The sequence below is a fragment of the Phascolarctos cinereus genome, unplaced genomic scaffold, assembly GCF_003287225.1.
Source record: "Phascolarctos cinereus isolate Bilbo 61053 unplaced genomic scaffold, phaCin_HiC Scaffold_726;HRSCAF=1367, whole genome shotgun sequence".
NCBI lineage: Eukaryota > Metazoa > Chordata > Mammalia > Diprotodontia > Phascolarctidae > Phascolarctos > Phascolarctos cinereus.
In genome coordinates this window covers 96433872-96445953 of record NW_027556098.1, presented here as the reverse complement: position 1 = coordinate 96445953, position 12082 = coordinate 96433872, and the positions used below count along the sequence as shown (strand labels likewise).

Sequence of the window (12082 nt, the reverse complement as noted above, 5' to 3'; positions counted from 1 at the left end):
TGCAACATAATTCAAGGGAAAGTGTGAAAGAGGTCTTGCTATCAGGAAGAGTTTATAAAATCTAAAATTCATCGTGAAAGAGAACCCATTTCTACCTTGAGTAGCCTCATTTTCATTCTTTAACTACCTTAGAAATTAACGGCTGAATTGATTAAAAAAAACACTACATAAGTTGGCTAAAAAGGACATAGTTTGAAGGTAGGAAAAGGAGTAGGGAACCAGAAATTGGGAAATGCTATTTTTTTTTTAACATAAAGCTCTAGGTGTGAAAATTTTAAATAGGAATTACTACATTTTTAGCAACGTAAGACAAAATGGCAGTAAGTCACATTTCAATTCTGGTCAACTAAATTTGCCCATCCTCACACCACTTTTTAATTTTATGTTCTACCATATATGCCCCTGTTCTCTGGAATGCCCTTCCCCAGTCCTCTCCATTCATTTATGGCCTTCTCCTTCATTAGATTTCAAAGTTCTTTGAGCACAAGGCCTATCTTTTGCTATGTTTTTTGTTTTTTGTTTTTGGTATCCTGAGTGCTTGGCACAGTGCCTAGAACATTGTAGGTTCTTAAATTGATTGTCTTCAAAACCCTCTTACAATCTTTTGTGTTATGAAAATGTTGGAAACAAAGTGCGTGCCTACCACCTGGGAGTTTGACAAATTGTAGTATATGAATGTGATGAAACAGCTCTTGTGTTAAAAGGAATGACAAGTATAAGGAATTCAGAGAAACATGCGAAGACACACAACTGATGCATGGCGAAGAACACTGAACAAGGAGACAATTCCACATTATAATCACTACAATAAGGTAAACTGTTTTGTTTAAACAGTTTTCTTTGTTACATGATAATTCAAAAGAAAATTGTGAGGAAATGACTGGAATTAAACAAATTAATAAAACAAAATTGCTTTCTAAAAAATCCCACCTGGAATGGTTTCTCTGATTGATCTAATCTGAAACCTAAATCCTCACTACCAACCAGCACTCAGGTACTCAATTTGTACTATAGCACTTTACATGTCACTAAATCAAAGAATCCTATAATGTTGAAGCTAGAAAAGCACTTAAAGACCAACTGGTCTTATTCTGAGGAACCTCAAGTCATCTGCTACATAACATACCTGCAAGTTACTTAACTTTTCTTGGCTTCAGTTTCCTCAATTGCACCAAATGAGGGAGGGGGAACTAAATGCCCTCTAACTCCCTTCCAGCTTAAAATTCTGGGATCAAGTCCCCACAAACAAGAGACTGGCTGATAAATCTCTCTTCAACATTCCAGGCATCAGACCATATCCCTTTAAATTAAAATTATTTTACTCACTTAAAAGCTTAATGAGATATCACTGAAGTGAAATATCACTTGGTGGCTGCTTTTTCACCAGCAAGAAAGACAAGATTAATCTCTACAGCTACTGCAGAGATTTTGAATTCTTGTATATACCCCGACAGTGATTTTTGAGTGGAAGCATCTTCAGAAAACAATAACAACAACAAAAATGAAATTTGCCAGCACCTCTGAATAAAGTCCGACATAGCCAGAGTGAAAGGTAACAGATGGTATGCCACACTGGCACTGACCTAATGGAAAGAGACCTAGGGGAAAGTTCCAGTACACTGGGTAGATGTCCTATGGAGGACTTATGGAAAGAAATTACATAGGATGAAAAAGCAGGATGGGTAGCAATCTGTGCCAGTGGAGGGTGTAAAAACATTGATGACGCTTCAAATCTAATGAAATCTAAGTAAGTTTCCTGAAATATCTAAATAGAATAAGATTTTTTTTCTTTTAACGTTATTCATCCACCATAGACATTCAGTTTCATGGATACCAACACTTTTTTTACTGCCTAAATATTTACAACAACTACCAGTCATGGACAGAATTGCTATTTGCAGCCTCATATGACTCTAATAAAATGTGTGAACAGTTCTTATACTTCACACTTTATTTTACACAGCTCAAAAGTCTTTGGGGATATCATTCTAAATATGTTCCTGGCCTTGTCCATTTCATGGTCTGAACTGATTTTCTTTGTGGAGTTCAACTATTCACCTATTTTCAGTGAGTAGTAAAAGAACTTCTCCCTCCACCATGACCTCCCTACCTGCATCCTACTCCCAAATTCTGAAAAATGTGCTCATGTAGTACAGTCAGAATAATCAATAATCTGAAAGCTCTGTTGGATGGTCTCTAGTGAATAGAGCAATAGGATAGCCACAGTGAAGATTCAACTTATTGTCTTGACCCTCAGAATGTAATACTTTAAACAATATTCCAGTTGGTAGCACTTAAGTTGCAAGCTATCAAAATTCAATAGCAGAATAACCAATCTTAGTCCCAGAAAAAAAAAGAAAAGAAAAGAAAAAGATGCTAAAATACATTTCCCTCCCCTCAATAAAGAGGTGGGGAGGGACTTTACAGTTTTATATACTGTCATATATCAGTGAGTCAATCAAAAAGCATGTATTAGGTGTGCTTTTTGCTGACTGCTTATGTTGCTTTTTTTTACCCTTTGTCACAAAGAATTCAAAGGAAGATATATGGGGAAATGACTATAATGTAAAATACGAAAGACATCAGCATAACTATGAAAAAAATTGGCAACAAACTATGTGAGTTTTAATGATAAATACTATATAGATGTTACTATTGTGGCAGCGAATGTCTAATCTGAATGCTTATTTTGATTTCTTTATGCTACTGAATTCAATTAACTTTTGTTGGGAAACTGCAGAAGCTCAGCTGAGTCAAAGAACATATTTCAGACAGCTGCTTTGTGTTTGTGAGACTAAAACAACTGCAGTCTGAGTGACAGCAGGTTGTACAAAGAGGCAAAAAAAAAATACATGTGAGAACAAAAATATTGGTCAGCCAAAATATGTTCCAAGTATCATTAATTGTTCCTGAAAACAGGGAGTCCTACAAAGGAAACTGTTTTATATTGATTTTTGTAAAACATAATGTCTTCACAGATACTATCTGGTGATGAAAATGAAATCTAACGACAAGGTGTCCCAAAAGTTTTAACACAGTTTTAAGCTATTACGGAAGCTCACTAAGACTTTGGAGATACCCTGTATAGCTGCACAGAGTAAAATCCTATTTATCCAGAAATCACTCTCGGCACTTCAGGTTCCTTCATCTTTAGAACAGAGGGTTAGACTAGATAATCTCTGGTTCTTTTCAGCTCTAGCACTGTTGATTCTGTGCTCCTGCCTAAGCAGGAGCCCAAATCAAACAGTGCCATTTTGCACACACCTTTTTAATATAAAAGAGAAGTAAAGCAATTCCATGGGGTGTCCTGAGGTCCGTATGTACTCTGCTAAATCTCCTGAATTTTCTATATCCACAATAATCATGGATCATCACAGCAATAACTCTGAGACACTGCAAGATATTCAAATATTCAATTATATTTACTTATTAAGACAGGAAATGAGCTACCGTATATTACAAGATTAGGAATGAGTGCTGAAACAAAATGCAGTTTCTAGTTAATACTAAATTACAAAGAAAAACATTTAATTTGAGCAGAATACTCCATGTATCACAGATTTTGGTTAATCAAATTTTACCGTTAATTTTCATTTTCAGAAATTTGGGTGTTTGTTTTTTTCTTCCTCTTATCACACCCACCACCACTCTTTGGTTGATTAGATAATTTCTCATCATCAATTAGAATAACTAAAATTGATACTATAGATATTTAATCAATCAATTTTCATATATTTGGGGAGTACTTGTCTATAAATGATAAGATAAAGGCATCTTTTAAAGAGCCTCTGTTGGAGAAAGTTTTAAAATACAGAAGTGTCAGACCCAAATCTCCAGGTGCCTATAGGAAACTTCCATTTACAGACATCATCTTCAGAGCTAGCATTTCAGAACTTCATTGTCAATGAAGACTTTAACAAATACTATTTTGTCTGATCTTCGGAACAACCCCTGGAAGGTAGGTGCTACTACTATTCCCATTTTGCAGATGACAAAACTGAGGCAGACAGAGGTTAAACAACTTCCCCAGGGTCCAAGTATAGCACTCTATCCACTGGGTCATATCCTGCTAGCACTTCAAACTAAACAGTCCAAAACAGAGCTCTTTATCTTTCCTCTAAGCCTGTTCTCTTTTGGACTTTATATTTTTTTAATCTGTGGCACTACTGTTCATCTATCCAGTGTACAATGTTTGAAACTTTGTTGCTCTCTTTGATCATTCCATTTCATTTCTCTAATAAAACTATATGAATAATGATTTAGAATTGAAAGAGGCTTAGTGGTCATGTAGTTTAACCCCATATTTTACAGATGACAAAACTGAGGACCATTGCAGTTAAATGACTTGCCCAAGGTAATACAAGTCCTCCATGACAGTGACAGAGGGAAGATATGAACCCAGGTTTTTTCACTCCAAATCCAGAGTTTTAGCAGTTCCTAAATCCTGTATCTCTGTACTAGTGATCACATCTGTCCCTTCCTCTCTCTTCCCATTCCTACCATGTCGATACAAGTTCTCTCTCCCATCCTTCTGGTCTATTGCAATAGCATCCTCTTGTTATCCCTTTCAATTCAGTCAATCAGCATTCAGTAAGGGCCTACAAAGTAGGTACTATGCTATGCTAGGGACACAACGAAAGGCAAAAGACAGTCCTTGCTCTTGCACTCAGTTTAATGGGGACAGAACATGAAAACAACTACACACAAATTAGAGATAATCAGTAAAGGGAAGGCAATAGTATTAAGGGAGATCAGAAAAGGCTTCTCGTAGAAGGTAGAATTTTGCCTTGGATTTGATGGAAGCCAGAGAATTCAGGAGGCAGAAATGAGATGAGAAAGCATTCCAGGCATAGGAAACAGCCAGTGAAAATAGCTAAAGAATAATAATCTTCCTCATCCAAAGATCTCACAAGGTTATTCCTTGGTTCAAATACTTTCAGTTGCTCTAGATTGTCTAATGAGTCAAACTGAGCTTTCTTTGGCTGGTATCCAAGGTCGTTTACAAGCCACTCTTCTGCCTTTCCAGTCTGATGTCAAGTATTAAATGCTCCAACTGAAATAGATGGATTGTTGTCTATTCCCATGGTGTGTCCTGCCCTTGAGCGCATCCATGCTCATATGATTAGCTATGACTGGAAGGTCCTCTTTCCTGCCCCGGGGACTACTGAATTCTTATCCATCTTTTAGAACCTAGCCCAAATACTACTTCTCATTTGATTGTCATCGCCCACCCTCCATGAGTAGAGGGAGATGCATTTGATTTTCTATCTCTATTTAAATAAACTTGTATATTATTGTGCATTATAGTTAACTATGTATCTATTATACCCCCCTACAAAACTATAAGCTCAAGGACTATGTCTAATAGAAATTTGTATTTCCTAAATGTCTAGCTTAGTCTTTTCTCCATAAAAATAAATTTTTATTGAGCTAAACTCAGTCAGTAAATGTTTATTAAGTACCTAATATATTGCCAAGCACTGTCACTAGGGATACAAATAAAGACAAAAGACTGCTCATGCTCTTAAGGAATTCAGAGCCCAATGTCCAATGAGGGGCAGGGGTGGGGAGAGAACAAGAAAACAACTATGTAGGAAGGGAAGACACTAGAATGGATTAGGAAAGGCTTCCTGCAGAAGGTGGGGTTTTAGCGGGGACATTAAGGAAGCCAAGAGGCAGAGGTGAGGAGGGAAAGCATTCCAGGCATGGTGGACAACCAGTGAGAATGCTAAGAGTCAGGAAACAGAGTATGTTGTTCAAGAACAGCAAGAAGGAGAGTGTCACTGGATCAGAGAGTACACTGGGTGGTGGAGGTGGTGGAGACAAGTTGTAAAAATACTGGAAAGACAGGGGAGGGGACAGGTTATAAAGGGTTTTGAATGCAAAAAAAAAAGATTTTATTATTTGATCCTTGAGATGATAGGGAGTTTATTAAATAAGGGGTGACATAGTCAGATACTCAGTTTAGGAAGATCACTTTGGCAGCTAAGTAGAGATGGACTGTAGTAGAAAAGGAATGCAGCAAAGAGGCCAATCAGAAAGCTACTGATTGCAACAATCCAGGTATAAGGTGATAAAAGCCTATACCAAAACTGAGTAATATCTGAATTATACATAGTATCTATTAATGCAAAAATGGTATTGATATTATATAGTAGATCTATTTAACCTCTAATGATTAGACAGGTAACACGACAGAGTAGAGAACACATTAAATTTGGGAATCAGGAAGATCTTAGACATTTAACAGCAGTTAACACTGGGCAAATCATTTATTTTCACTTTGTCTCAGTTTTCTCATCTGTTAAATGAGAGGGTCAGACCTTAGGGGTTTAGACTCTAAATCTATAATCTTAAGTAATAGAATAAGCAGAAATTAAGTAAAAGGACTTGTCCAAAAAAACTTAAAACTTCATACTTCACAATGTCTTTTAAAATCTGTTTCTTCCTTTCCATCCCCATAATAGTGTTATTAGCATCTCTTTCTCATCTTCCTCTGTGTTTATCTTACACTCTCCCAATATAGCTTTTAAGATCATAGGATAAAGTCTAAACTTCTTAGCCTGGCATTTAAGGACCTCCAAAATCTAGCCCCAATCTCTTCTCAGCTGAATTTCCCCTCCACAATTCCTTACTTTTTTTTTCTAATTCTAATTGGTTTACATATTATTTCCTCAAAACACTCTAGTACTTTCCACTCTCCCTCTGTCTCCTAAATGGGGAAAGAGAATAAGCATTTATTAAGTATCTGTTGTGTGCCAGGCTTTGTGCTAAGCACTGTACAGATACTGTATTTAGTTGTACTTGGCCTTTATCTGTACAATGCTTAGTACAAAAGAGGACCATTGTTTCTTATCAAACTAGAAGGCAGGTGCTATTATGGTCTCCACTTTTTTTTATAGCTGAGGATAAAGACGACATTTCCACTACTGTTGCCCACTCACTCAAATGATATACCATTCTTCAAGGCCTAGCTCAAAATCTATCAGCTCTTTAAAGCCTTTACTGACCACTCCAAGCTGAAATCCTCTTTCAAGGCTCAAAGTTCCTACTATGCTTAGGGTTTGTTTGTTTTTTTTAAACCATTCATTTAGTTATTAATTATATACTACACCTTGTAACTACTACCTGTTGTCTTCAGACTATTAAGCTGTGTGTACTTATTTAACTTTATTTATATCTTATCTCCCAAATTTTGTGATGACAGGAACTCTCTTGTATTCTTTTATATATGGATCCACATAGTACCTAATAAAAGGGCCTTTATCCATAACAGGGAGTCAATAAAAATCAATTTCTGTTAAAAGAAATAGCTACTTTGACCTCAAACCAGATGACTGCTCTTGAGTATACGATTTCTGTTAACTATTCCCATTTAAATTGAGGCAGAACAATATCATACATTAAAAATTAGAACAATAGAGTGTTTTGGTTTCTCACTTGGCAGATTCTCACTCTCCTTACTTTGAAGAAATGGCAAAAATCTCCAGTGGCCCTTCCATCTTTCCTTTTCTTCTCTTTCTCCCATCTCCCTAAAATATAAAGGAGATGGGCCCACTCAAGGACAGGGAAGAAGAACCTTTCTCTCTTTTTTAAATCCTCATGTAGACCCAGAGAAAGAAGAAAGCAAAAACTAATACAAGAAAAAGATCAAAGAAAGGATATTATCTGAGAAGAAGGAACTCACTTTGTCTCAAATCTCACCAACCTGGGACCTTAACTAGCTATACACTATTTAGTAAACACACACACACACAGAGAAAACTAACTGGCTTTAAACCATTTGAATGCAAATTACATCAAGCAAACAAATATCTATGGGATCACAACTGAAAATATTTGAAAAACATACTTAAATTGTCCTTTGAGGAGACTCCAAAAAAAGCCCGAAGAAAGAATGACCATAAATATACTTTGGCCTAAAAGGGCAACTGTTTTGATAACTCTGTCCAGTAAAAATAAGAATCCATCCGACCCTGGGCACTATGATCTAGAACATTTTAACCTGGATGTTCCAGATCACTTGATAGGGTTCAAAATGGTTCTTAGCTGTTGGAAGGTAACTAAGTGATAACAACGCAAACTCCATGTTTGTGCATAGCTCTATGCTCTGGGAAATAATAATAAACATTGACATTTTCAGGGTTTTTTCCCCAATATATTGATCAGTTTTGATGATAATTTTTTCCTCTTTCTCTTTTTTTTTAAAAATATTTATTATATGGGATGGGTCTTTGGGAAGAAAAGGGGGATAGACACTGGGAGGAATTTTAGTGATGCATAAAACAAAAAGTATCAATTTAATTAATCAATAAAATATATTTTAACATAATATTTCTACATATCAAGCTATAACTATTGCAAAATGACAAGGATGATAATATGCAAAATCATAAACTATGACCACCCTGTTTCATTTCTGTCTTGCTTCAAAACATTTCTCCAGTTAGCTTTATAATAAAAAAAACTTCATAGATTGTTCTCTAATAAACCCATATTCAAAGACCTTTATACCAAATCTTCAAGCTTGTCTATCGAATAGATAAGGTTTCCCTTATCAAAACTACACATTCCTCTTACAAAGGTAACGTGTGGCCCTTAACTGTTACGTCAAAAGCAAGTGTTCAAGTAATTTATTTTTTTCAGGTTCTGCAAAATCAAATCAGTTTTCCTGAAATGTGGCTTTTACCATTGTGATAGTAATAAGAAATCTGCTTCAACAAAACACTGAATCATTACCCTTTTAGCTTTTTGCAAACTACACAAATATTTCAGCATTTAACTACTGAGATGCATAAATATAACATTTCTCACCTTTAACAGGTGAGACAGAGTGTGAACAGCAAAGTAGAGACTATCATTCCACCCAAACTTTCTTTCCATAAACCTGTACTTAGGAATTATTTTAACTAGAAGACTCTTTGATATGCAATTTACAATTACATCTCAGATAAAAATATTTTATTATAAAAATTATAAAGTTATAAAAAACAAATAAAAATTATGGAATTATATTCAAATTATATCTCAGATAAAACAGAACTCAGTATAACTATACAAATATACACCCACCACCCCAACTAATCCCCACAAAACAGTTGTCTTATGTTTGGAAATTTTGTTAGATGACACAAATTTTTTTAAATCAAAAAAAGAAGTCTTAATTGAGCATTTAAAAATACACAATGGTGATGTATGAAAAAATAGAAGGTTAATATTCCCCTTGATAAGGATAAAAGTTGTCCAATTGACCTTTATAACACATATACAATTAAGACATTTAGAATTCTCTGGCATCTAACCAAGTCTGATTTATCGTTGTAGCTGTTTCTAAGAAGAATAAATATAAATATGTTTCTGAAGGTAAATCCGCTGCAGAATTTTAACAGAAATAATTACTTGGCTCCCCACAGATGAAAAGTTTCTGTCATGTTTATATGCTAACTGATCTTTTTCATCCTGTACAGAGCTAAATGAAATGTAAAAATTAATATATTAAAATAATAATTCCTTATGCTTGCTACAACTACAAATTAGACTTTATGAGGCTTAGGAGGCTCTCCTCATCAGACTCTAAGGACACTAAGTATGAACACTCATCTGAAGCAAGAATGGCAAATTTTTTCTGTAGTACTTCGAAACATGTCTTAAACTAGATTAATAACATGCTAAAGAAATTAATATTACAAAAGAAATTTTGATCACTGACAAATGAAAATATTAATGAGACTACTTAACAGGTCAGGCCTTTTACATTAATCAAAGACACAATATAAGAGCTGTTACATTATGCTCTCATATCACGAGAGTTATTATGTCAGGTAATTTCCTCTAGTTCTTCCTAATTTATAAACATAAAGAATGTTTTCTTCCTTGCATTCCAGAGGAACTGAAAGTAAGTCTGTTTTCCTAGAGATATGATGCTAGTACCCATCTCTTTCTTGTTTTGGACTTCCAGTACGTTTTATATAAATAAGTTTAAAACAGCTCTTCTCCCATTATATTGCCTAAGTGTTGGGTATTCACCTTGGTTGCTAGCCTATTACATGTCAGGTCTTATACTAGGAAATGGGGAAGGAAAGCTGTTTCAACATTACTCCCTAAAATACAATTTTTAAAAACTCTAAATATAATTTTTATAAAAGTTGGTAATTTAAGATAAACCCTCCAATCAATAAGTTATATTGAAAAATGAGTTTTTCTCCCTTTCAATATGCATTTATTTATTCAATATATGCAAATAACTATGCTACTAGAAAGCACCATACCAAAGGAAAGGTTGACTCCCAAATGCCATCAGAAATTTAAGGAGGGAATCAGTAGTAGTCCATACAGAGGAAAACAATTACTACCCCTGTGTGACTTTGTTCAAGGCAGTTAATTTGCATCTCAGTTTCCTTATCTGTAAGATATGGAAAGTGGACAAGATGACTTCTGAGGTTCTTTCGATAGCAAATGAATTAACATATAAAATGCTTTGCAAACCTTAAAGTGCTACACAAATGTTACTGTTATTATTAACAATAATAACAGTGTTATTATAATATATACAATATATAATAATACAACAATAATAATATTGTTATTCTACAAAAATTTTTGCAGCAGTCTTCTTTGTTTGATCAGCAAGCTGGAAACAAAGTGAGTGCCATCAACTGTGGAATGGTTAAACAAATGATACAGGAATGTAATGGAATATGACTGTGCCATAAGAAATGAAGAAAATGACATGGATTCAGAAAAACTGGCCCAAAGGAACTGGCTCAAAGTGAAATGAGCAGAACCAGGGGACAATTTGTACAATGTGTTTTGATTCAGTCAAAGGGCCATGCTTGAGGACCTAGAGGGCCACATGTGGCCTCCAGACTGTAGGTTCCCCACCCCTGGACTAAACCATTGTAAAGGAAAACAACTGTGAAAGACTTAGGATCACTAATCAATGCAATGACCAACCAGCTCTGGAAGGCTGATGATGAAGTTATTTCCCCTTCTTGGCAGAAAGGTTATGGAATGAGTAGATGAAGAATGAAAAATACATGTTTTGACCAATGGGTGAATGAATTTGTTTTGCTTAAGGATACTTTTTATGACAAGGAAGAGCATTTTGAGGGTAAGAGGTGAGAAGAGTCGTGGGAAAAAGAGAAGAAGAATACTAGACAGGAACACAAAAAAGGAGAAAAGAAGAAAGAATGTCAATGAAACAAAACACATAGAAGAGAACAGAGAATTTCAGGAGGAGACAGTCAAGCAGAGTAGGGTTGGCACTACTGCATTAAATTTAATACTTAAAATATAAATAATCTAAAGGTAGAAGAGATTCATGGTTTTATACACAATTTTTTTTTCTCTTCTTTGTATATGAAGTATTTTTTAAAATTCACAATTTTTAAAAAGAAAAAAATATGAGGATGATGATATTTTCACTTGAGCAGGTAGGCCAGGGAAGGCTTTATGGCAGAAACTGGGTCTTGATGGGAGGAACTTCAGCAGGTAAACATGGATAACAGAATCCATTTCACACAGTAGGTGGCGAGGTCAAAAGCAAGTGGACAGGATAGGATAGGACAAGGCAAAAACATGAAAATCAAAGTAATCCATTTAACTAGGGAAGCTGTATAAGGAGCTAGGTAATGTGGAAGCAAATTGTATAAGGCTTTTCAAAGGTATTGGGAACCAATAATTTATTTTATATGCAATAAGGAGCCATTGAAGGTTTTTTAATAGAGGAGCAACATACTTATGTACTTCTCAGACAGCAATGTGAAAATTTGACTAGGGAGGAGATGGACTGAAAGCAGAAAGTTAAGATTCTAAGTTAAAGTAAGTCTCCTGTATTAAACAAGGGTACAGTAGAAAGGAGTTAACATATGATAGATACACAGACAGAAAGACAGATAGATATGGAGATATATGGACATCAATATCTATATAAAACGAAGTAACATTTACTAGACTCAAAAACCCAATGGATGTATGAAGTGATATTGAGAGAAGAGTCAAAGCAGGTTCCAAGGTAAAAAAACACCGATGTAGTATCATAGATCCTGAAATGAAAGAGCCCTTAAAGGATTATCTGGTCCTA

General features: G+C 35.1%; 1 protein-coding gene and 1 non-coding gene across 2 annotated transcripts in view; one reads left to right on the top strand and one right to left on the bottom strand.

Annotated features, from left to right (window-relative positions):
• The window catches only part of BBX (BBX high mobility group box domain containing), a 237844-nt gene that overhangs the window by 183117 nt on the left and 42645 nt on the right, over positions 1–12082 (bottom strand).
• On the top strand, positions 9189–9316 carry LOC144454693 (U6atac minor spliceosomal RNA). The gene has a single exon (XR_013483202.1). It is a non-coding gene; the product is annotated as a U6atac minor spliceosomal RNA (small nuclear RNA).